Genomic DNA, 25,792 nt, shown 5'->3' on the forward strand with positions numbered 1-25,792 from the left:
CTCCAACAGAAAACACGGTTGACAAACTGCTCCAAACAGCTCTATTGTAGCCCAGCTGTAAATGCAGCTGTTTTTTGAATTTATTTTGAAATGTGTACCTTTATTTTGACATGAGTAAAAACCGGAAGTAGCGCCTGTTATCTCCGTAAGCTACACACAGAGACTAAGGCGCACCTGTAGTGGTGATGTTTGTTTCTTTATTTTATTTTTTATTATTACTCCATGCTTCGTGGTGTTTGGTACAATTGTGTGTAAGTTGAAGAATCATATTTTTTGACTGTGAAGATTGCCTCTGGGGAATGACTCTGCCGTTGGTTGAGAAGCAGGCTAAAGTGGTCAGTATTACTCTGTATTCTTTATCAGCATTAGCTACAATGCTAAGCCATGCTATTTATGTAATGATTGCAATATTTGATGTTGTCTTTTATTTTGTCTACCTGAACTTTTAGTTCTACGGTGTTAATAAACATCTGTAAAGGGAACCGGAGTCTTGCATCCAATCAATGGGCGGCATACCAGCCTTTACTTCCGTGACGAACGTGCGTCACTTTGTAACCCACGTTATAATGCTCGCCTAGCTGCTAGCGTGGCATGCCCTCATACTCTGCTTCTGACTGGCTTGTCGTGCTGACCTAGCTACTGCACATGTGCGACTCCAAATAAAGATGGAACAGAAGTGAGATGCCTCACTCTGTAGCTAAAACAGAGAGCTCAACACACAGGGTGAAAAGAGGAGCTGCAGCAATGTGCAGTACAACAAAAATATGGTGTTTTTTGAAAATGAAACTATGTAAACCTATTCTGATATTACCTCTAAATACAATTATGGACCTGAAAATGAGCATAATATGAGCACTTTAAATAATAATTTTCATTGCAGTGCATTTTCTTTTTACAGAAAATGAAAACTTCTGTTAGCCGGTTTAGGTCACACGGCTTCCCTAAGACAACTGAGATCTTGTCTGGAGCCAGGATCTCATCGCTGTGTGATGGGCAGGTAGCATTCCGCTGCTGGAAATGAGCTTAATAATAATGGTGAGAGTAAACCAAAATACTAAAGTAAAACCAAAACAATGAGCTGCAACTTGCAACTAAAATGCTCCAGAGAGCTGAGGGGAACTACAGTCAGGGTGGTGATTCTTTGTTGGTTTGTCACCACAAAAAATACAAACTACACTTTTCCATACCCCCATTGTTAAAATTATCAAAATAGTCAGAAATGCAGCATAAAAAATCTTTCATAAAGATTTGGATAAATAAAGCAAGCCTGAATCAAGGAGAGTGAAACTGGCACTCACCCATTCCAAGGCCAAGCAGAACTCATATCATTTAACAGCACTAATTTAATATTGCACAATTACAGCAGCTGTGTGAAATAGGCACAGTGTTGCTGGCCACCCACCGATATTGCATATTACTCAGATGATCAGCTCAGTTTTTATTGTTGCATATTGTATTACCCAGACATGAGGCAATGCATTTCAAGAAACCCAGATTCTCAAGGGATCATGGGCCATGGTTTTACCATAAAAGAATGACCAGGTGCTTTGATGAAATTGCAGAGGCCATGCACAGCTGGCTGTGGTGGATGAGGTAGATGGAGTGCTGAGGGTGTGGGGATGTAGGGGTGAGGTGGCCGAGCTGAAGCAGGGAGACTGCGAGCTGAGAGCACACCTCAGAGAGCTCCATCTGTTCCCTTTGTCAAGTCCTGATGGGCAGGGATGCCCATGCCAGGATCCTGCTTGCTGCCCCTCCTACTGGCAATGCACACACACTCACACACGTATGCCGTATAGTACACACACACACACACACACACACACACACACACACACACACACACACACACACACACTCTATAGCTGTAATTGAAAATTGCACTCAGGATCTGGCTTGTCAGAGAATGTAAGAACTCATTTTTCTCCCGCTCCATCCTTCTCTTGTCCTTGACCTCTTGATCTGAGAGCCAGAGGTATTACAGTAACTCCACACTGGAAGCAAATATTCAGTCTTTCAACAGATGAGGGAATAACCATCTGCTTTTGATGCATATTTACTATGGTGCTAAATGCTACAGTAATTCACCCACACGAGCAAGGTTGAGACAAAGATGACACGCGAAACTCTGTCATCTCTTGTGGAGGGAGCAGCGCTTCAGTCTCATCTTGTAGTGGCTAAGAGGATTTGTCTCAGCAAGGTGCCTCTGCTGTGAGTTTTAAATCACTGTTGACAACAGAGTTTCTCCCTGGATTAGATCTCCAGTTTCATTACGATGGCCCTGATAGCATCTCCCGCAGAATTGATAGAAGGTGGGCTATTATTTTACAGTAAAATGTTTCCCTCCTCGCCAGACTGAAATTAATTTCAAGTTAAAAGAGACTTGTGTTGCCTCTATGTAGGACAGAGCCACATATTCCCTTTTGAATATGTAATTCTCTGATGAAGACCCTGGAAAAGCTGGTCCTGGTCCATCTCCGTCCCCTGGTGAGCACATCCATGGACCCACTTCAGTTTGCCTATCAACCTGGCACTGGGGTGGATGATGCTATCATATACCTTCTCCACAAATCTCTCTCCCACCTGGAAAAGACTGGAAGCACTGTGAGAATCATGTTCTATGATTTCTCCAGTGCTTTCAACACCATCCAGCCAACGCTTCTGAGGGAAAAGTTGGAGCGGACGGGGGTGGACCTCCACCTCACTGGATGGATATTGGACTACCTCACCAACCGACCTCAGTTTGTAAGGACACAGGGCTGTGTGTCTGACACAGTTGTCTGCAGCACAGGGGCCCCACAAGGAACTGTTCTGGCCCCATTCCTGTTCACCCTCTACACTGCAGACTTCACCTACCACTCAGGAAATTGCCACATACAAAAGTTCTCTGATGACTCCGCTGTTGTTGGCCGTATCACAGATGTGGACGACAGGGAGTACAGAGAACTTAACCAAGACTTTGTGGACTGGTGCCAGCGGAACCACCTCCAGATCAATGCTGGTAAAACCAAGGAGCTGGTGGTGGATTTCCACAGGAGCAAGCACTATCCACCTCTGACAACTGACAACACCACAGCACTTTACAGAAAAGGCCAGAGCAGACTGTATCTGCTGAGGAGACTCAGGTCTTTTGGGGTGCAGGGGGCACTCCTGAGGACTTTTTATGACTCTGTGGTGGCATCAGCCATTCACTATGGAGTGGTCTGCTGGGGCAGTGGCAGACAGGAAAAGACTGGACAGGCTGACTAAGAAGGCCAGCTCTGTTCTTGGTTGCCCCCTTGACGCCGTGGAGGTGGTGGGAGAAAGGAGGATAGTGGCTAAATTATCCTCCATGATGGACGACTCCTCCCATCCCATGCAGGACACCCTGTCAGCACTGCACAGCTCCTTCAGTGACAGGCTGCTGCACCCGCGCTGCGTCACGGAGAGATACCGCAGGTCTTTCCTGCCTGCTGCTAACAGACTCTACAATCAGCACTGCTCTCAGTAGACCACATGGACAAAATACACACACCAGGACTGATAAAACATAAGACATACAATAAAACATGTTACTTTGCAGTTACTGTAAATACATTTTACTTTTACTTTTTACTATTTACTATTTACTGTGCAATTACTGTAAATACATTTTAATATTTTAATATTTATTATTGTTGTGTGTTAACGTGTGTCCTCTACTTTCCTCTTATCCCTTGCTGCTGCAACAGTGTGAATTTCCCCATTGTGGGATTAATAAAGGATTTTGAATCTTGAATCTTTGAATCATGAAGCTAAGTGATAAAATGCTCCGTTTGAACTTGCTTGTCAATCAGTATACCTTGTCTGTAGATTTGATCTCTTGTATTTCAAATGCAAATGCTGTCTGCATTAATCAGATATGAAGAAAATAATCAGCAGATTAATCGATAATTAAAATAACTGTTATGCACCCATAATACAATGCTTCACATGATCAGCAAAACATGAACTCTCAACAATCTCCTGTGGTTAAATGAAATCCATATTTTTACCTTATTTTTGTATAAAATATATTGCTGCTACATGTTAAGACTGTTAGGTAGCAGCTCGTTACCCTGTCAGTCTGTTCATATAAGAGCCAAGGCAGAAAAAGTGATATGAAAGTAGGTTTTTGTGAAAATTGGCCTACTTTAAAGGTCAAATATTGTAAAAAGTGAGATTTCAAAGTTTTGTTGGTCCAGGTGTTATATAAATACTGTGAAAGTATCAAAATTCTCAGGCTTAAAGAGACAGGCGCTTAAACTGAGCGTTTCAGACAGAGGGTAAATACAGGTATATTCAGACAGTAAGTATGATAAAAATTGTGAAAAAAAAAAGTAATTTGACTTTTGGATGTGTTTTGAACATTAAAGCATGTAAACATGTTCTAGTAGAAACCCAAAATACAAGTATGATCCTGAAAATAAGCATAATAATATTGAACCTTTAATTACACAAAATCCACCTCATCCTGTGTTACTTTAGCGTGGAGTTTCATCCCACACAAATCAATTGTCAAAGACATTACCTTGCTTGTTGTTTGTAGTTTGAACATCATTTTAATTAACTCTCACTAACAGCTTGTGAGAAATGCCCCAAAAGGGACATGAGTACAGTAAAAGCCTCATATTTACTAAGTTGTGAGGGTGGGCAACAATGTGATGTACACAAGAAACTATCTTGTGCATTAGAAACTTCTGCTAATGTCACCTTAAGGACTCCATAGATTACATATTTAAGTTTAGGCAACTAAAACCACTTGAGGTGGATGGTAGTTGGATACTTTGTGGGAGATAGAATGTGTTGTATATGTACAAGTAAAGCAGTCAAATATGGCTAAATCTACATTTGAAAAAATGTGAAAGTGAAAAAGAGAGATGGAGAAAGAAATCCACAGACAGTGTAACCTCTCAGTTTAATGGGCACATGCTCTATAGCTACTGGGTGAAAGGTCTATAGTGCAACTGTCTGAGGAAATCAGGGTCTGTAAAGAATTAATAATGGCAGCGATCCACCCCTTTAACCATTTTGTAATTCACAGATTCAAATCTCATTTGTGGGCTGTAATAGCAGGGATATCCTGTCATAACACAAGTGTGACAGTGAACTGCCTGCCTCAGTTGGACCAACTCATGCTTGATAGTGCATTATCATTAGTGGGGAGCCGCAGATTAATATTTCATTAGGACTTTGGCTTTGCAGGGGCTTCCAGGCATACCAAATGATATGTTATTCCCTGCTTCACACCGATTACTCTCTCACAGGCAAAGCTTGGATACAAGAGCTCTTATTATGATGGACAGAGCAGTGGAGCAAGGTGTTCAGGGTAAAAAAAAGAGATATCCTATTTAACGGTGAGTAAGCATGGTCAGCCAAAGCGGGGTATCATCACTTTTCAGGGCATGGCCATAACAAACCATTATTGGGCTGCTGTGGGTGTTGGGGAGGAGCACCATTCTTAACAGGGCTGCTTTCATGGACAGCGGTGATAGCTAATTCACTTTAGAATTCACATCTGTAAAATAACAACAGCAAGGAGACAGAATATCATGATGTTACACACAAAAGGCAGGAGATGAATTGAAAGGAATAATCAAAAGCTTACTTATTAAATTCCAACTATTACAGTTTAATCAGAGACTGTTGTAATTATGCAACTCAAGGTCATTCAACTAATGCTAAACCTGTTAGATATCAGAGTTTTATAGGCATGTGCATTGTTAAAAAAAAACTGGAGACTAAAAAACTCTACCTTAAACCTGTCTCGTCTGGCTTGAATATCTGTCTATGATAGCAATAAGCTTTTTGCTTTATACTGTTTTCATTTTCAACAATTTTAATTGTCTGTCAGGACAGTTTGTAGTCTTATATATACGGTATTCTTTATTGTTGACTGGTTATGATGAGAGGCCTAGACAAGAACACAAAACACAAAATTATTATTATTAATTAATATCTGGCAATCTACATCATGCATCAGAGACATTTATCTGATACTTTCTTATGTTATCAACACATTTTACTGTAGCATCTGATATGAAGCTGCCTAATAGGAATTTTATTATTGTACATCCATTTACTGTGCTTACTTATAGTTAGCTTTTCAATTCCTTGGCATATGGTTTGGCATTTTACCTACATGCTAAACTGAAAAGCCATCTGCAATAATCTCTGCATGGTATTTCAGTGATAGTCTGAAAGATGCATACACAGGCTACTTTCCTTGAGCGTGTTGTTGCTTGTACTATATAGTCAGCTTCAGCTTTTTATCAAGAAAACAGTTTGATAAACTAAAGTAAATCCTCCCCTCTGCAAAGTGGCAGTATTATTTTTGACATTCTCTAGAAACTGGGAGTCTTCAAAGACGACGTGTTTAAACCTAGAACTGTTTGAAATATCAAAGCGGTAGTATGGCAACTTTCTAAATGTCACCGTGGGGGATCTTCCTCTCTTTTGATGCTTATTTCATGAGGAACAGTAATGACAGGTCTGAAGGTGTTTCAGCAACCCTATCAATGCAGAGGCGCTGCTCTTATGTCATTCCTGTTTGAATACTCACTTTGAGGACATGAACATGAATCGTTATTTCATTCCCTAAACACAAACATTTTTCATCTTTTGAATGATGTAAATTCATGACTTACAGAGTAATTGCAATTGGCATTTTCATGGATTTCCAAGGCCCCTATCAGATGTGTCTATTAAAGTCTAAAAGCATTAACTGGAGGATTTCATTCATACCTAAAGAAAATACTGTCTTAGGACCTCATTTTTGTAGAAAGTCAATAAGGAATCTCTTTATTGCTAGTAATATTGCTGCATGCTCCAAGGCTGCTACTGACAGACTAATGATAGTTATATACAAGCCGATGGGCTAAACAGAAGGTTTTTATGAAGAGATGTGAGCTCCACTAATGGCTGCATTGACCCAACATGGTGTATGCATACAAAAGGCAATCCATCCCTGAGTAATACCTCTATTTTATAATATGGGGCTGAGACAACATGATTGTTACTCTAGTTGATGGTTATCCTGCTCACAGAACACTTTTGGTCTGTTTGCACACTGGCTCGCTCTCATTTGTCAGTGTCTCCTCCATTCATTTCTATTCTACACAGTGCAGATCCAATCCACCTCATAGAATGTCTAATAGGCTTTAATTAAGTTAATCAAACCTCCCTCCCCCTTCCTGGCATCCATTTGGGATGAGGATGGCTGCAGATAAAAATATGGTGCTGATTGCTATGCACACAATGTGCACAATGACTTCATGACCAGCTAATCAGCCCATCAATGGTGTTAATGAGCAGATGCTGTGGTAATTTATGTCAACACCCGGTTTCCCATTCAGAAAAGAGGAAAATTTCACCTTTGGGGCCCCAAAGTTTTCACTTAGAAACACATGTGTTTATGGATTGAAAAACAACAGCAGCACAAACTGAAAAATGTTTAAGTTGACGGTTTGATATCTTTGGTCTACTGGCAAACAGCCAAACCTTGAAAATTAACTTTCATTTAGGCAGGAGATAGCGTTACTGAATATTTTAGCAAAATAAATTACATAAATAAGGCGTAGGCAACTTTTAAAGACTGGCAGGTTAGTTATAAGGTTTTTTTTGAGAATAGATACAGTTAGACAATATGATCCACACTAATTTAATGAAATCATATACCACTGACATACAGTTCATATAGTTTTTTTGTTCTATCACCTGGGTGATGCACGGCAGCCTTACGACGCCAGATGCTCACCACACATCAGTTGGTAGAGAGGGAGGGGAACATATATCTTTCCGGAAAACCCACACAGAACATGCAAATTCCATAGAGAAAGGCCCGGGACGACCTGGATTCGAACCCTGTACCTTCTTGCTGTGAGGCTGCAATAATAACCATTGGGCCACCATGCTGACAAAAATGTCTCACAAACTGCAGAGAGCTTCAATTGCCTGTCTAAATTGGCGTGGACATTTACTTTAAGTTTACACACCATGAATTGCAGGATTTATGATTTATCCAGTTCTGAAGAATAGAGATATGAACCATAGACTGCAAAAATAATGGACGTAGCATCGGTGACGTCACTCATTGGATATTAACGATAAATCCTCCAAGTACGCTAAAGTTAGCCATGGCGTTCCACAAGGCTCAGTGCTTGGACCAATTCTATTCTCCTTATATATGCTTCCTCTAGGCAATATTATTAGGAAACACTCAATTAACTTTCACTGTTATGCGGATGACACCCAGTTATACTTGTCAATCAAGCCTGACGAATCCAGTCAGTTTGCTAAACTTTGCAAAAAGCATGCATTAAAGATATAAAATCCTGGATGACCTACAATTTTCTGATGTTAAACTCAAACAAAACTGATGTTATTGTGCTGGGCCCCAAACACCGCCGAACTTCATTATCTAAAGATATAGCCACCCTGGATGGTATTGCCCTGGCCTCCAGCACTACTGTCAGAAATCTAGGAGTTATTTTTGATCAGGATATATCCTTTAACGCCCATCTAAAACAAACCTCAAGAATATTTCCTTGGATTAGGATGGCACCAAGATCTTGGTTGCAGCTCTCGCCGTGGTCCTGCTTCACTACACCCTGCTACGCTCTGCGGTGCCCTGCTACGTCCAGCCATACCCTGCTGTGCCACGCTACATACTGTAATGCCCTGCAGTGCCCTGCTATGACATAAACTACTATGACTATCATTTTCTAGTCACTGTTCCATTATCTTTATTGTGACTATTATTGCCACTGTTCATCACATCCCCAACCGGCACCGTCAGACACCGCCTACCAAGAGCCTGGGTCTGGCCAAGGTTTCTTCCTAAAAGGGAGTTTTTCCTCGCCACTGTCACACTGTCGCACTATGCTTGCTCTTGGGTGAATTACTAGAATTGTTGGGATTTTATAAATTATAGAGTGTGGTCTAGACCTACTCCATCTGTAAAGTGTCTCGAGATAACTCTTGTTATGATTTGATACTATAAATAAAATTGAATTGAATTGAATTGAATTGGTTTTGGACTGCCGTTTTGTAGCCAGGAGCTTGCATTTTGGCGGTCGCCATCTTGGTATTTTGGAGCCAGAAGAGACCATATTTGGACAGAATGGCAGAGCGGGGGAGAATGACGCATCTAAGCCAGTGTTGTGTATGATTTCAAAGGCGCTGCACTAAGCAAAATGCTAAAGAGGGAAAGTCACCAAGTTTCAACCCTTTTGACTAGAGTCATCCAGCTGAGTTTTTCTGGCGAATAAACACTAACCTCAGGTTACTACATCAGCATGTACAGCAGTGCAGAGCTGGTTGAAAATCGGCACACTTTCTTACATGTTACCAGCTAACACTAGCGCTAACTAGCTTGCTTGGTTGGCAGATCGCTGGACAAGACATTTCTAGGTGACCAAAGTGTTCCAATTAACTTTGATGAAGTGTAAACACAGTAAGAGGGTCACATTTTAAGATGAAAACATGGACAACACCCAAAAATAAGTTCCTGGCTATTTAAATGTACACAGGGCCATGGATTAGCATTGCTTAGCCTCTATTATGACTGACAGGTCAGCGTGTAGCCACGCCCCTAAGGCATCCCCTGCTTTTTTGTCTATTTTAAAATAAATGGGACCATAATTTACAAAACAAACATCATGCTGTATTGAAGAAGACTTGTAACTAGCGATTGAGGCCATACACTCATTAGGAAAATGTTTATTGAGGTGATAAATCAAAGCAGATTAGTAGTAGTATTTTTCCATAGACTTCTATAGAAACAGAGTGATTTTTGGAGCAAGTGGAGTTGCACCCTGCTGGAAATTAGAGAGAATGCAGGTTTAAGGCACTTCCACTTTGGCTTCACGTTTCAGGCACGGAAGTTGCTGCTTGATATGAGCAGAGATCCTTTTAAGTTAAAGGAAGAGTTCAACATTTTGTCAAATGTGCTTTCTTGCAGCGAGTTAGATGAGAATATTTATACCATTCTCATGTCTGTTTGCTAAATATGCAGCTAGAGCCAGCAGCCGATTAGCTTAGCTTAACTATAGACTTGAAACGGGGCCAGCAGTGTGGCTTTGTCCAAAGGTAACAAAATCTGCCTTGCAGCAACCTCTAAGGCTCACTAATTAAGATGCTATTCTGACACAAAACCCTGCTGAAGTTGGTTAAATTTTAGCTTTTACACTGCAAATGTCTATAAGGAGCTTTATAGGGGGTTGTAGGCAGATTAGGCAGATTTTTGGACGGAGCTAGGCTAGCTGTGTCCCCGTTTTCAGGTTTAATGCACACCTAAGCTAATGGGCTGCTGGCTGCAGCTGCATATTTTCTGTACAAATATGAAAGTGGTATCAATCTTTTCATCTAATTCTTGGCAAGAAAGCATTTAAGCATATTTCCCCGGAACCTTTCCTTTAACCAAGAATATACAAATATACATACTAGTTTTAGTTAGTTACATTGCCTGCCTTCTTTTCTTGGGTTTTCATGAAATGGCAGTGTCAACAGTCAGCCTGGTTGCACAGAATTCTGTGAAATGATCACGAATTGTTAACAGCACGGAATGTGTGAAAAATCTGTGTGGCCACCACGGAAAACAATGCCAATGTAAAGTCAATGAGAAGATGACGTAGCATTAAGAGCGACTACGGTAGAGAGTACTATGTAAGGCTGAAATTCCGCGTAAGGAGGTTGGTTGGGGTGGTGGATGGGTCAAACACAAGACTTTCACCCAGGAGACCGGGGTTCGTGTCCCGCATGTCAAGTTTCCTAAAGCCGCTTTCTTCTTTTCCGTCCCGTTCTTCCTGCGTGTCACGGAACCGTAAGCCCACCCACAACCTTTTCCTTAACCTAACCGTCCCGTTCTTCCTGCGTGTCACGGAACCGTAAGCCCACCCATGACCTTTTCCTTAACTTAAGGGGCCGTATTTATTTAATGGAATTCTTCCGTGGGCCCATCATGGAATTTTCGGCGATCCGTATTCATTTCACGGAATTCTTCCGTGGGCCCATCACAGAATGTTTTGCGATTCCGTGAAACTGCCACAGATTTTGAGTTAAGGGGCCGTGTTCATTTCACGGAATTCTGTGAGATCAGGTTGCAACAGTCCTTGGGGATACAGTGTCAGCAATGTCCCTGACCATCAGATTAGATATTTGAGTGGGAAGGAGTAGTTCACATGTGCTGTTGTCCACAGTGCACCTGGGAACAACCAAATGCACTTATGTTATTGCTCTCCATTTGGTTCCACTGGCCTTTCTGTCCATTATTGTTCACAGAAGGACAGCTACTGAATTCTGAACTGGTGCACTGACAGCTGTGTGCACATACACATTACACACAGACTGTGAATTTACCTCAACTTGGAGTCTTTTCCCGATTAATCCTGTCATTAACAAATCCCTCCTGCTGCAGACAGTAAAGTTACCTATTGACCTATGACCATCATCATCTATCGTCATCTATGGTCATCAGACTATGTCCAGACAGACAATTTCAAACACTATCCTCTGGGTTGTTATGGCTTTTGCTCCAGCATGTGGTGCATGGTCAATGCCAGTCTGACCTGTTTTGGAGTTTGTGTGCAATGCTGTAGATGTTAGAGAAAGAGCAAAATACTTCATTCAACAGGCCAGGGCTGCTAGTGCAGAGCTGTGCTGTTTCCTTGACTGGTCTACTGTGAGTTCCCCTCAGTTTGACATTCAGCATGGTTTCCCTCATGCTACTGACCCTTAGACCCCTTCACATCCTTCTCCCAGACTGCTGGTGATCCATTCTGACCTGAGTTGTGGTTCAGCAGAGCTCCAGAAGGAGAACTAGGAAGCATCTTCCTCCAACAACATCAATATTTTAGTTGGGCACATTCAAAGAGCATCCATGGGGCATTCTTAAGTTGTTTTTTAATATTTTTTTTATTTATGCATTTCTGTCCTCTGTTTTGATAGGAACAACAACACAATTTCAAGAAAAGGGCTGCACAGATTTTGGTAGCCAATTCCAATTTGTTTGTAACTCTCTTCTTGATTTTCTCTATGTCTAACTTTTCTTCACATATACATTTTTCACAATTAAGTATGTCAATCATTCCTGTGGGAAAAATATACCACACAGTTGGCCTATTAAATGCACCTTCAACCTGTCTCCAAATTACAGTATTTCCGGTTCATATTCAAGCAAGATATCAAAGGGCATTGAACATGAGCATTAATTAATTGCCTTTTTCATACAGTGGTCTTATAGAACAGGCAGGAAAGGTGACGTGGTAGGTTTCTCAAGCGACTTTTTCCTAAGTTAACACAAGCTCCCTTCTTATTATCCTGACAACAGTCAAATTCCCAGGACACTTTTGTAACACTTCTTGTGTTACTCTCTGCATGGTTTATGTTATGGCTTAAAGAGGGTCCTCTGAAGTCCCAAGCTCCTCAGAGCTGATGCAGTGTAGAGTTGGAACCATCAGGAAACAAAGGACTGAGGGAGCATAAGCTCCCATTTTCCAGAGCAAGTTAAAAGCAGCACAGCTCCTTCTAATGCTCAGAGGCCTATTTTGGATATACGGAGCTTTTAATGTCTAATGCACACTGCTGGGCTCACTGACAATGTCGATGGTAAAAGAGGGACTTCAAAAAAGCAACAAACATGGAATGTTCCATACTTTTATAAAAGAGGGATGTGCTGCCTGAATAAATGAGGTGCAAATGATGTAATTTGAGTGAAAGTACCAAAAATGTACACTTTTTGAGTTACTGGTTTTCATTGAAATCTTTTTGAAATTAATAGTGTATATTTTTATTCGACAAATTGGGTTGCTTTGCTAGAAAAACATCCATTTTCTATACGTGCTTATCCTGTTGAGGGTCGCTGGGGTGCTGAAGCCCACAGCATGCACTGGGTATGAGTGTGTGTGTGCATAGGGGAGAGGTATTGTAAAGTGCTTTTTCTTCTGCTTTCAGGTTCAGAGCACTATAGAAGTGCTAAAACAGTTTCAGAGATTTTGCACCCATAAGACGATTCGTTATGTAGGCCGATTTTTGTGCATTTTATGCCTTTATTAGGAAGCGTTAATGGAGAGATAACAGGAAACTATGGAACCAATATTAAATAAAAGACATAAATAATACAAATAGATTGTGTAAATATGATATGATAATATGACCTGAATTAACCAACAATTTGTGAACTAATTGAAAAAATCATTAAAACTCAACTTATGAAATGTTATTCCCCCATTCATTTTCATATCATTGGAGACATTTTATTTCAAAATGCCATTTTTCAAAAGTCTTTTTTTATTTCATTATGATATTTTCCTGATAACACATTTCATTTAAAGTGTTATTGCATAATGCCACTTTTTGTGACAGTGGTGTTGTCATCGCCCTCTTACCTTTCAGTGAATCACATACCTCCTGCCTTTCTTATTCTGAATCAACCAAGTAAAAGCTGCTGTTGTAAATAAACACTGTAACTAAACCTCTGTATCTTTTAAGGATTAGCTTAACAAAGCTCCTCGTGCTACCGAGCTATTTACTGAATATGGAGCACATAGAAGCTCCATTGCAAACGAGGGAGAGAGATGCAAACAGATGGCTAGATTTCAACAGGGGACATTTCTGGTGGGTGTCTTAACCCGTTAGTGAACTGGACACCCCATGAACATTTTTGTTCAACACATGGATTCTCATAAATCTGTAAGCACAAGGAGACAGAAAAATATTGCCTTCTAATAAGCAGAGAGATAACAATGTAATGTAATTTCCGTGTAATGCACCCCACAGGGTCTGAGTAAGTCTCCGCAGACTATGGAGAGAAAACACACTCCAGGAATCAACCTGAAATCAGCAGCGTGTCCAAGTGCCTATGATCTCTTTGCTGAACTGTCAAAGAGTTAAGATACCGTCTTCAATTTCCAAATACACCACCACTAACCTTTCCTCTTGTCCCACTGTAACTACACCATCTTTAACTAACCAACTTCAACAATGGATTGTCTGATGTAAGCACATTATTCACCTAGTAAGCCATACGCCATGTTCCGGCTGGAGTAAAAGAGCAGGGTGATTATGTGCTTATTTACTTTCGCCGTACATCAGGCCTGCGCTCTGCTCTTCCTGAATCAATTATTTTTAAGGGTGATTACAAGACAGATTACAAGCTTCAGGCCTCTCATCGGCCCCAAAAATAGAGGAAAGCCTTATATAAGCACCATCATTTTATCACTACTGTTTTCGGTTTCCTAAGTTTCATATCTTTCGCAGTGTTAGAAAAATTATGCTTACTAGCAAGATGTTATGCTTTATTTTAGTGTTAAACTATTTGCATGAAATCTGTGTGTAACATATTTCTGTTTCTCATGTGATAATCATAATCATGACCTTGTCTAAAGCACAGGATGCCATGAGGGCAGAGCACATGATGTGTAGGAGAGTCCCAGATAAGACAAAGCTACTGATTGTGTATTTTTATGACTATCCTCTCCATTTCCTTTAAAAAGCCACTGTTGAGACCACTCTTCAGTCATTTTCTGTACTTAAGCTGAAGTGCTGTAAACTGACTCTGCTTGCGCAAGTAAAATAAGCTTAAAGAAACAACTCCAGTGATTTTGTCCATTCTTTGCTAAATAATTATCCTAACACACAATGAGAGCAATTATGTCAAACTCCTTTCATGCTGTACTCTACAGTGGTTTGTGTGAATGTTTCCCTTTTTACCTTCACCTTAAAAGTCATGATGAGAGATTATAGGCTACGGCAGGGCAGTACACAGTCACCAAAATCAATAATCGTAGCTTACAGCTTCACAGTGTTGAGAGTGCCGTATGATAACAATCATCCCTACTGATCGGTAAAGACAGGGAAGGGGTATCGGGGTCTGGCAGAGCAGATCTGCTGAATGAGTAGAAAGGCAGGAAAAATGGCAAACAGGGAATCCATCTGGCCAGAAGAGGGCTCCGGATGTCAGGAAACGAACAAGGATTCTACATAGTGGGAAATGTCAGGCTTTAGAAAACTGATTAGTTAGGCCTGCCATAATCTTCGTCATCCTCTCTCCTGTTTTCTTCGGCTTCGGTTTCTTCCTCCTCTTCTTTTCTTTTTGTCCACTTCTTCTTCCACCCTCATCCTCCTCTCCACCCTGCGCACCAAGAATTTACACCCTGGTCTAGTCTCAGACTGCTGTTGAATATTTCAATATAGCTCTGCTTATCTGGCAGCCCCTATGACCTGCCTGGATGAGCGAGGGAGAGGCAGAGATTCGCATGGCGAGCTGTGGAATGGATACTATACACAGTCATATATAAGTGAAGAACTTGCCTCGAGGTGAGCAAGCACATGAATACCAGATCTCCCTGCACTCTCATTTGTGAGGATTGACACTGAATTCCGTAGCAAATACAGAATTCTAGCCTTCATTTGGGCTTTTTGGATTCTGTTTAAATAGCCCAGGCAGAAGAAAATAAAATAAATAACTGCACTTTTCTAGTAAATGCAAGTCAAATTGCCATGAGAGTAAAGGTTTTTCTCGTTTATTTTTTGTGAATTTCATACAGTTGTGGCAAGAGAGTGAAATATTGAAATAAAATATTGCACAGGTCTATCCCACGCATGGTGTTTTGTTCATCACAAATCCATTCACATTTCACCCCTGGTAAATGAAGCGGGCCTCTTGAGATGGAGGCTTGGGGTCATTTCACTGTGGGAATGAATGAAAGTTTAAGAAAAATACTATGGAGTAATCTTCTATACATAAACACAAATCAGTCATACTGTAGGGCTGCATCTAAGGATTTTTTTTTAAATTAATCTTTCATATACTGATTATTTTCTCTATAGAATATCAGCAAATAGATCTTCAATATTGCAATGCATAAAAACGCAGTAACGTATTGTTACTACGTTTTCCATATGTAACATCTATTATTGACCTATTCTGAGCAAACCATGGACATTGGCGAACTACATATTAGTGGTCAAAGTAGGTCACTGGTAATGGATTTACACTATATGTATGTGTAAAGCAATTATTTCTGAGTTGATTTGTCTACACATGTTTATGTATGTTTGTGTGAGTGTATTATGTCACTGTATTTGCTTCAAAAGTCAATAAACAAAGTAAAAAAAAAAAAAAAAGAATATCAGATAGCAAATAGCAAAAAAAAAAATCACAAGTTCCCAAAGCCCACATTGATGTCTTCAAATGTTTTATTTTGTCCAGCCAACAGTCCAAAACCCAAATATATTCAGTTTCTATCCTAAAAGAAAACCCCAAATACTCATATTTGAGAAGCGGGAACTTGACACATTTGCTTAAATATGTACCTAAATGATTACATTATTATCAGAATATTGTAACATTTTATAATATGTTCAGCTCTAAAGCAGCTACAATGTAACAATTAGCATTTAACTGAGAGAGACTGATCACTTGATATCTATATGGTTTATAAATTGCAGCTATTTTGTGAGATAAAGCAGAGACTCCAGCAACTGCTCTTCAAACTGCACTGAACCGAAAAACCATCAAACAAGATTGCTTACTTGTCAATATCTATTACCATTAGAGTGGTGATTTCGTATATGTACTAGTTGCATTTTAAGCACACTGCCTCATCTGTCCTTGAGTGGTGACTGACATGTTCTAGAATGCACAATGAGATTGGGGAATTCACTGCCCATCTAATCCCGTGGAAAACCCCCAACTCCTCATTGTTAGTGCATTTGACTGGGTGGTTACTGATCTAGAGACTTCTGCGTTTGTGTGTTGCTGTCAACAACAAACACTGTGGTCTCACCACAGACCAGAAAGCTGTAAACTAGGGGGTTGTGCCTGACCGTTGGGGACCTGGGCGGTGGACCACAGAGAAAAGGAAGAAGGGCCTTAGCCTCAGATCAAGAATGACAGCCCAACATTAGGGGGGGCAGTGCTTGGGGAAAGACTTGACTCCGACCAATGGAGTGGAGTTAAAGGATCATGGGATAGCAGCGTGGGGGGAACAGGGAGGGTAGAGGACACCATGCCGCCTCTAATTGGTTTCTCTTTCTGGAACATCCATTGCTCCCTTTCTCTAGGAGGGCTGCTGTGCTCAGAGAGCCACAACTGAGAGCCCAGCAAAGTCTGTTGGATTTAACGGGAATCTGTATCTTATAGGGGTGCTAGGCTGCAGGAGGGGGGTTAACACAATCAATAATTCATAAGGCCTTTCCTTATTAGGGCTTCTTCTTACTGGGCTAGTGGTTCTTATGCCCAGCTCTGTGTCGGATGAGAAGCTTCTTGGAAGGCAAAGCCGCACAGGAACTGCCAGCCCTTCGTTGTTGCTAGCTGCCTACTCTGTCATTCCCACTCCACACTCTCCCCATTCGCTCAGTGTAGATCCCCTTGTTACTCATGATTTCTCAAACCCTTCAAATATGAATCCAGCCTCCAGCCCTCTTAGCATAACAATAAGGACGCTATAGAGCACTTGATATGTAAAGCAGTGTTTGCATAGACACAACAGGCAGTTGTGATACCTCATTGTTTGTTCAAAGAAAAAAAGAAAATGTTTTAAAAATCTACAGACAAATGTGGAGGACAAACACTGTTTTATAACGATGCAGTTGAAAGGTTTTTTTGACATACAAATGCTTGACAAGACCAATAATGGATCCAAGCACATACGAGTGGATGTCTGAGTATAAGTACTGCATGTTTTTATGGGTGAATTCATTTGTTTATTATGCTGCCTTCATATTGAACTCATGATGTTGTATTTTTGACACGGTAAGTTCTCCATACAATATGCTTTGCAAATCAAGACTCAAGAAGAAGTAGACAACAAAATGATGGTGAATGTTAGATCATACTTATTTTGTTTAAATGTCAAAACTCTTGAACTGGAAGCTAGCAGAAAAAATTTCAGTTACAAAGTTGTGAATACCAAATCCATGGGTTGTTGAAATGGTTGTTACGTTTCACCACAGTAAATATGACCCTACTGTGTACTTAAGGATACCATTGGCATCTGTGCAACAAGCATCTGTGTGGATACATTACTGAATAAGCTTACAATAACCCTGCAACAAAAAATACCTTTGTGAAACATTGCATTTTTTGAGACAATACAAAATGATGGTTATTTTTTGACTCATAGTGTGTGGTGTCATCGAGCAGATGACACCACACACTATGACTGTGACTGTTGACTTTCCCAGTTGACTCAAACAGAATTGTACAGCCGTTTGGACATGATGTTCATCCACTAGTCTCCACTGGATGATACAAGAGCCTTAAGAGAAGCTTAGGGTAAGCTCTGTGTCTGTCTGCATACCAGCCCTCCACACATCTGAGGTGACCGATAACTGCAGAGTCATGGGGAGCTAGTGGCCAGGTCTCCTCTCTCAGCCTCTCTCATTAGACTGCAGCTGCAGCACATTAAGAGCAGATGAATTACTCATCTGCCATGTGGTGAGATCTAATCACGACCACCCAGCTCCTCTGGATGCCTTTCTATCATTAGCTCCCCCCAGGTTTTTCCTCACACCTTGTTTGGCTCATCATCCCAACCAATAAACCTGACTTCATTTATTATCCTCAGTAGCACTTAGAGTTGTTACCTTGCAGTTACTGAGACTTTAACCCTGTTGGGTTTAAATTATTTCCTTTTATGTATCACCATTTCAATATTTTTTTTAAATATTGCGATCACCTTGCAGTGATGAATGTGTTTCTGAATATATATTTCAGTTAAGGTCCATGAGGGACGGTGCTAGAGGTGATATTTCTAGGTGCATTGAATTCCACATGTTCACTTAATGCCACTAAAAGTGACTGCTGTGCAGGTAGGAGCCATGATGCGAAACAGATAAACAGTGATTACGCTCACCATGATAAATGAAAGGGCAGCTCGCCAATGTGAGGAGTTTTACTCACCATAGATCACAATTTGTAAGTGCTGCTTGCTTGGGATGCCAGAGTGGAGTGGAAGCCAGCTTTTTTTTATTCTATCAATAAGATTGTATGCAGTTGTATGCTACATTACTGTAAAACGATGGTAAAGCAAAACACCCGGCCTCTGAGTACATATTTAAAAAAATTCATCCATACTACCTTAATTGGCATCAGTCATCAGGCATGAGATGGAAAGCAGGAATATTGCGTGTTTTTCATCCGTGATGAGCGATCCAACATTTTAATTATCTGACTGTTAACATTTAACTGTTCAATGACAAATAACCTTATGTACATTTACTCAAATATTTACGTACAGTTTTTGAGATACTTTAGTTGACTACTTTTTATACACCTACTTTTTACTACACTACATTTATCTGACAGCTGGAGGTACTGGTTACTTTGTAAGTAAAGCTCTTAAATAAAGAAACATATCATCACTTGTGGTACATTGTTACAGATTAAACTACCCTACAGTATTGTTAATATAACTCCACCACCACTAACTACAACTTTAAAATGCTGCTTACATTTTAAATAATGTACTTATTGAAGACTTTTAGTGGAAATGTATTTTTTGCGGCATGATACTGCTACTTATATATCAGTAGGATAGGATCAGGTTACTTCTTCCACTGTATAACACAGTTGTGTGTACAGCTGTGTATCATATTATCCCTTGATGACCAGTGCACGGTGCACGGTGACGAAGACATAGAAAAACAATACATGTGCCTGGTCCTGCATACATGTATATGCCATGAATTACTCAACGTTCTCAGTTAAGATATCTTGCTAACCAAGCCGCTCCTGGCTTAAATAATGCATTTTTATGTGTAGCAAAAGAAGCATTGAACTGGGTGCAGAGACAAGGACTTGAATTCCTGCATTTTTCAGTGACGCGTATCTTGATTGACAACGTAGATAGTAACAATTAATAAAAGTTTGGTCGTAAAATATAAAAAAAACACAAGCTTTCACTTCAATGAAAATTATTTGTGTAGAGCCATATAACTCTTAGCTTTGTGTGATGTTTCTCGTTTAGAAAATGGCTGTAATGACATGAAGAATCTCTTTTTTTTTTAAATATACTTTTTGCTCTCTTGCAAAGAGTTCAATAAGAAGATGGATACCACTCTCATGTCTGTATTGTAAATATGTAGCTAGAGCCAGTTTAACTTAGCATAAAGACTGGAAGCAGGAGGAAATTCTATGTGCTATTGCAAAAGCTAGATTAAAGTCAGTCAACTGGCATTTCTAAAGCTCACTGATTGGAGTATTTGCTTGTTGCCTGGCAACCTTAAAGTATCAACAAGACTCCAGGAATTCACTGTCCCCGGCCAAGAATTAATCCAGCACATAACCTCCTGTAAAAACAAAACCTTCTGCTTCTACACTTTAGTTTATTTGCAAATGTTAATTTAGAGGTGTGAGTACAGGTAAGTGGTTTTTGACTCAATTAATAATCACATTCATTTTATTACAATAAAGTGATCCAGCTGCCACATAAATACCTCATTTGTATCAATTTAGTGGGAGGGTTCAGGCGTCACTGAGTTCGTATCTGTCTTATCTGCTAGTCATCAGTGGAATTCAAAGTCGACGCCTTCGTGGTTCCACCTGGAATCCCAATTTAATTTATTCTCTTTTTCATGCACCTTCAAGATCTGCATGAAAGGAAGGAGTAAGTGTTGAGGCTGGTGATGATCAGAGAGAAAACTCCCACCAGTACAGTACTGTTTACTTTGCCTGGCCATAACCAGAGCCTTTCCCTCCAGAAAACAAAAGAGGCTGTGAATCCTCTTTGATGTAGCTGACAACTCTGAGTCAGGATTGAGGCTGATTTTGTCCTTACGGGAACACCACCTGTTTCAATTCAGCCAACGTGGGTCAGCTGTACCTCTAAATGCCTCTTTCTGAATTCAAAATATTTACTTTAGTAATAATTAATACATCACAAAGCTGTGGGGGAATCTGACAAAAACATCTCCTTTCTTTACTTCTAAAACGCTTGGTTTCCAGCTGACGGTTTAGTAAAATGTGAGCACAAGAACAAACTCACACTTCAAATACACTCTTTGTACTTTATCTTTCTGCTCCCAGGATTCTTTGTTTGTTTCTGACAACTATAATATCATTTGTTGTTTAATTTCAATAATTGTTGGAATGGGGGGGGGGATGCTGCATGAAAGGCTTCTTTGTATGGTGTGAAGATATTCCAAAATAATCTCAAACAAGACAGGAACCATTAGACATTGTTTGCTATGGATATTAATCAGGCTTTGTTTATCGAAAGAACATCTTAATGTCTTATTCTCTTTGAAATAATGAACTGCAACAAGATGAAAACAAGTTAATTTCTTAATCCATTCACCATTTCGCATTGCCCTATTACCCTTGAGTATTAGCAAGTTTTTTGTTGTTGTATTTCTGGAAAACAACAAAACTGCTTTTGCTCCTTTCAATTATCTTTGTGCTTATTTTTTTTTGTTGGTTTGTGTATTCTTGCCTGTTTCTTGTTCCTATAATATATATACTATCTGGTCAAGTAAGAGGTATGAGTGTTATGGTATGTAACACAGTAACATGATATTTTGTACTATACTTCTGTATTTCTGCTTTCTCTGAATACAAACACTGACCATCAAAGCAGAGTAATTTAAATAATATAAAAGTGTTTAACCGCTTCAACCACCTCTAATATGTCCTCACATGCATTACAATTCAGAACTAAAAGGGTGGAATCAGATCTGACAGGTTTATTTTTTTGAAATTTTGTATTTCACAATACACAACGGGCCTTGTGAAAGAAACACATGTACGGACAGATTTATTTTTAAAAGACTACCCCATTCAGGCAAACACTGAGTCTTTCTCTAAAGAGTTCTTGTTGTTGAGTGTTGTTCCATGAGGGACACTGAGCATTGCACTCCTATAAAACTGTCAGATTCATGATGGAAATTTCTTCTTCTTTTTTTATAGGATCAAAATTGACGCTGCAGAACCAGAGATATTGCAACTTTTATTATAAAACCTGGCGCCTACATTACTCACACATTACTTTCCAACTCCACAAACCCTAGATTTTCTTCCGTTTTAAACTTGCAGTCTTCAACCTCAACCAAAGCTGCCTTGACTGACATTACTTGTTCTTGCATTAGGCCCAATGTTTATCTAGAACATGTATTTTAAGCATTCATTTCACACGTTATTATGCAGCTGAAGAAATGTGCGAAATTCCTACAGTATCTTAGGTGAACAAGGTTCATTGTTTTAAAAAACATGTGCAGAGGAAGTTGTGCAAGCACTTTGGAGGGCTTGGGCTTTGCCAAACTGTTGAGCTGCAAAGACATGACAGATGAAAAAACATTGCTATTGACTGCTCTCCACCAAAATGGGCCAATGTCCCTTCATAAAAGACTACTTGGCATTAACAGTTAAATTGTATGCCTGTCCATTCACCTTTCATTAACCTTCTTTCCTTGTTTTACGACAGCTGCTTTTAGTGGGCAGGCTTGACATAAAAAAAAAAAAGCTGAAGTGACATCTCTGTAGTATGAAGGTGTTCTGCTAAAATGAAAGTTGACTGCTCATATTCACTTATTGTGTTGTCAGAAAGAGGTTTGTTTTGTTTCCTTTTTCATGTCAGTGCCTTTGGTTTCCTGCATGCTTCATCTCTGCACTGTCACCTGGTTGTTGGGGGTTTCAGCCGATATATAAATAGCTCCACTTTCTGCAGCAGTGTGTATTGTTAGTCAGTGTTGCTGTCAGAGCCTGTTTACGCCACAAAAAGCCTCCTCCTAAGGTCTCATACTGTCCTCATCCTCATACTGTCACATGTGATTGGCCGTCTACTGCTAGATGGCCCATCCTGCCAACATCCTACAGAGGGAGGGAGGAGTTGTGAAGCCCCAGAAGCACTAGCAGTCACTGTCATCTCTGGGCCTGACTCTGGGCTTAGTGAATAAGCGAAGGTAAAGATTGATAGATGACATGAACAGAATGTTGTAGGGGAGATGGGGGCAGCTAACAGAATATGCTTTGTATTGTAGAGGTCCTGAGAGGGCTAGGTTGACTTCAACCACACATGACTAACTGCCCCAAAGGCAGGTAGGCCCTGTCATAGTCTATTACTGTATCTCAGCTCTCGAGGCAACATTACAGCTACACAACAAATGCATCTGCACCTTCTGTATTGGGCTGAGGAGAGATAGTTTGAAGTATCTGTGCTAGATGAACTAAAATATGAGTTGTATTGCTTGTTAAATCACACACAACACACATTCACTTGTATCCCATGTGTAATTTGTGTAGTTCTGTGCTGCCTAACGTGTGTTTATCATGAAACTATAGCATACTCCTGAAACCTATTGGAGTGAATGGTGTCACATTATCACTCTAAAAAATTCAATAAAACAATGGTGCCAAAGCTGGATGTGCTAATTAGTGGGTAGAAAAGGAATAGTTTAAGTAAGACTATTTTGTGATGCACAGCTGAAATAGAAAAGCATTTTCAGAGGATTTTGATTGTATGAGCCAATCTGCTTCATGATATGCACCACACAGTGCTGTGAGGTGCATCAACAGCACTCAGCCGAGCTCCTCTGCATCACAACCCCGCTGACAGCAGTTAAGCACTCATCTTGCTGCAAGGTGCACGTGTAATCCATGTTCGGCAACAGCATTAGTCACATTTTAATCTTTGCTGTATGAATGAGGAAGGACGTGTTTGTGTGTGTTTTTCCTAATCTCTTCTTCTATACTTCTATACAACTACCATGTTTTTTGAAAAAAATGTTACTTTGGCAAAATAGGGTTTTGGCATCATATGGTTGTCCATTATAAATATGTCCAATATGATAGGGCTCTCAAGTTATTCTGGCTCTGTGTAGCCCAGGATAAGGGATATTTAGCTGTTTGAGAACAGAGATAATTTAGGAAATATAAAAGACTTCTTATTTGGTAAATTCTTACATAATTCTGTTCTGGATTCTTGCATCATCTATTAGCAGCTACATGGGCTAACAAAATTTCCCACATGTATTATTACAAGGTAGATAAAGACAAATTCCACCATATATCACCACTAGATTGTGGCTCACTGTAACTACTAGGTCAATACATGTGTCTATCAAAGCCAATTAGATTTTTTTAAAACCACCTAAGGGCACTATTACAGCCAGTCATCTGTCTGCCTGAGGGTGTGCCTCAGGTGTAGCTCTCTATGAAAATAAAGACACGTCAGATAGTGATGCCCTGACTGACTGGTCACCAAACTGGTTGATTTGATCTAAATGATGGGATTGAGGTTCTCCCAGAATGCTGATATGTCTTCTAGAGAAGAAGCTGGCATCAACATGAAACACTTTACATCAGCTGGTAGCCGCATGTGTGCTGCACAGCTTATAAGCTCATAAAAGTGACATTCATTCACATATGGATTCAATGTAAGATAAAATGGCAATCTATGAATATTTAGAATATCATTTTGATCTTATATACTGATGGTCACTAGAGTCCAGTAGTTGTGAATAAACTATAAACTAAAATATTGTGGCCAAATGTAAAGAAATGGGTTCCACATCTACTACAAGCACTGTTTAGTAGTAGTAACTTGATTTGGACTAATAATAGTAAAACACATAAATCATTCAGATTGCATCTCCAGTGAATACAGTTTGTACGTTTTCCTGGAAAGTCAATGTTGTTGACTATGGATTATGACCGTTAGTCTACAAATTTCAGACCCCGTACTTTAAATTTTATAAGTTATATCAGAAGCCATCCGAGGTGCGGTAATGGCGGACTCTGCCACTAACAATGAAAACTACTACATAATGATGAAATTATAATGTAAATTCATTGAATGGCTATTGCTGAAAAGAAATGCAGATTATAAATTGTATAAAAGTGGAGTATAGGGGCATGAGTGCAGACATTCCGAGAGCTTGAAACATCAACATGAAAAAGGAACAAAAAGAAGATATATCTTAATAAATGCATTCACAGTTTGCCCTTGAGTATATAGAGGCCTCACATGAGGATCAGTGGGTTTTTCTGAATCAGGCAACAGACAAATCTTGAATAAAAATGGATTTACAGTTGTGGAGTAATGAGACAGAACTGAAACATTTTAGAGAGTTTAAAGTGATCAATCTTTCTGTGATCAATATTATTACACCTCCCTGTATTTCTTTATCCAGATGGGTGCGTTTCAATGATCCATGAAGTGGTCATTCAAGTGTCACTCCATGAATTGAAGGCTTATCAAGCGGAGGCTGTTGTCATAGCAACTGCCAGGGGTACACAGGTAAAGGCACGGATGATTGCTGGAACTGAAGAGTGCTTGATGAGAGGTAGGGGCCACTGTACAATCATAGCTCAGTGACTTAGGTTCTATGTGACGGAAAAAGGAAAAAGACATTTGGGATGGTGCAGTAGCAATTCCCAAATGTCTAAAAATCACTGGTGATTTGTCTGATTGGCCAACCAGATCTGTCTGTCTTCACACCTGTTGACAGTTCTATCTGAAATCTCACAGGATTTCGACACTGGCGGTTTGATGTGCAAGATCTTGCTGGATGGTCAGTAGACTCAGAAATTGCTGAAAAGACTATGAATACTGCATAGCTTTATAACAGTGGCCCTCTATCATGATATTTTCTCCCTTCCAATACCTATTTTAGTGTTAAGATTTTTTTTCACTCTTGACATTAACCTTGTACAAGGTGTTCTTCTAAACTTTGTGTGAATCATGAGGATGCTGCCTCATGTAAGATTATGGCTCTAATAGTCCTCTACAGATGCCCCATTATTGATTCTCACAAAGCACAAATAGTCAGCTTAATGTACCAAGCTAGTGGAGCAAAACTG

Source organism: Sander lucioperca, chromosome 10 (assembly GCF_008315115.2).
Source record: "Sander lucioperca isolate FBNREF2018 chromosome 10, SLUC_FBN_1.2, whole genome shotgun sequence".
NCBI classification, from domain to species: domain Eukaryota; kingdom Metazoa; phylum Chordata; class Actinopteri; order Perciformes; family Percidae; genus Sander; species Sander lucioperca.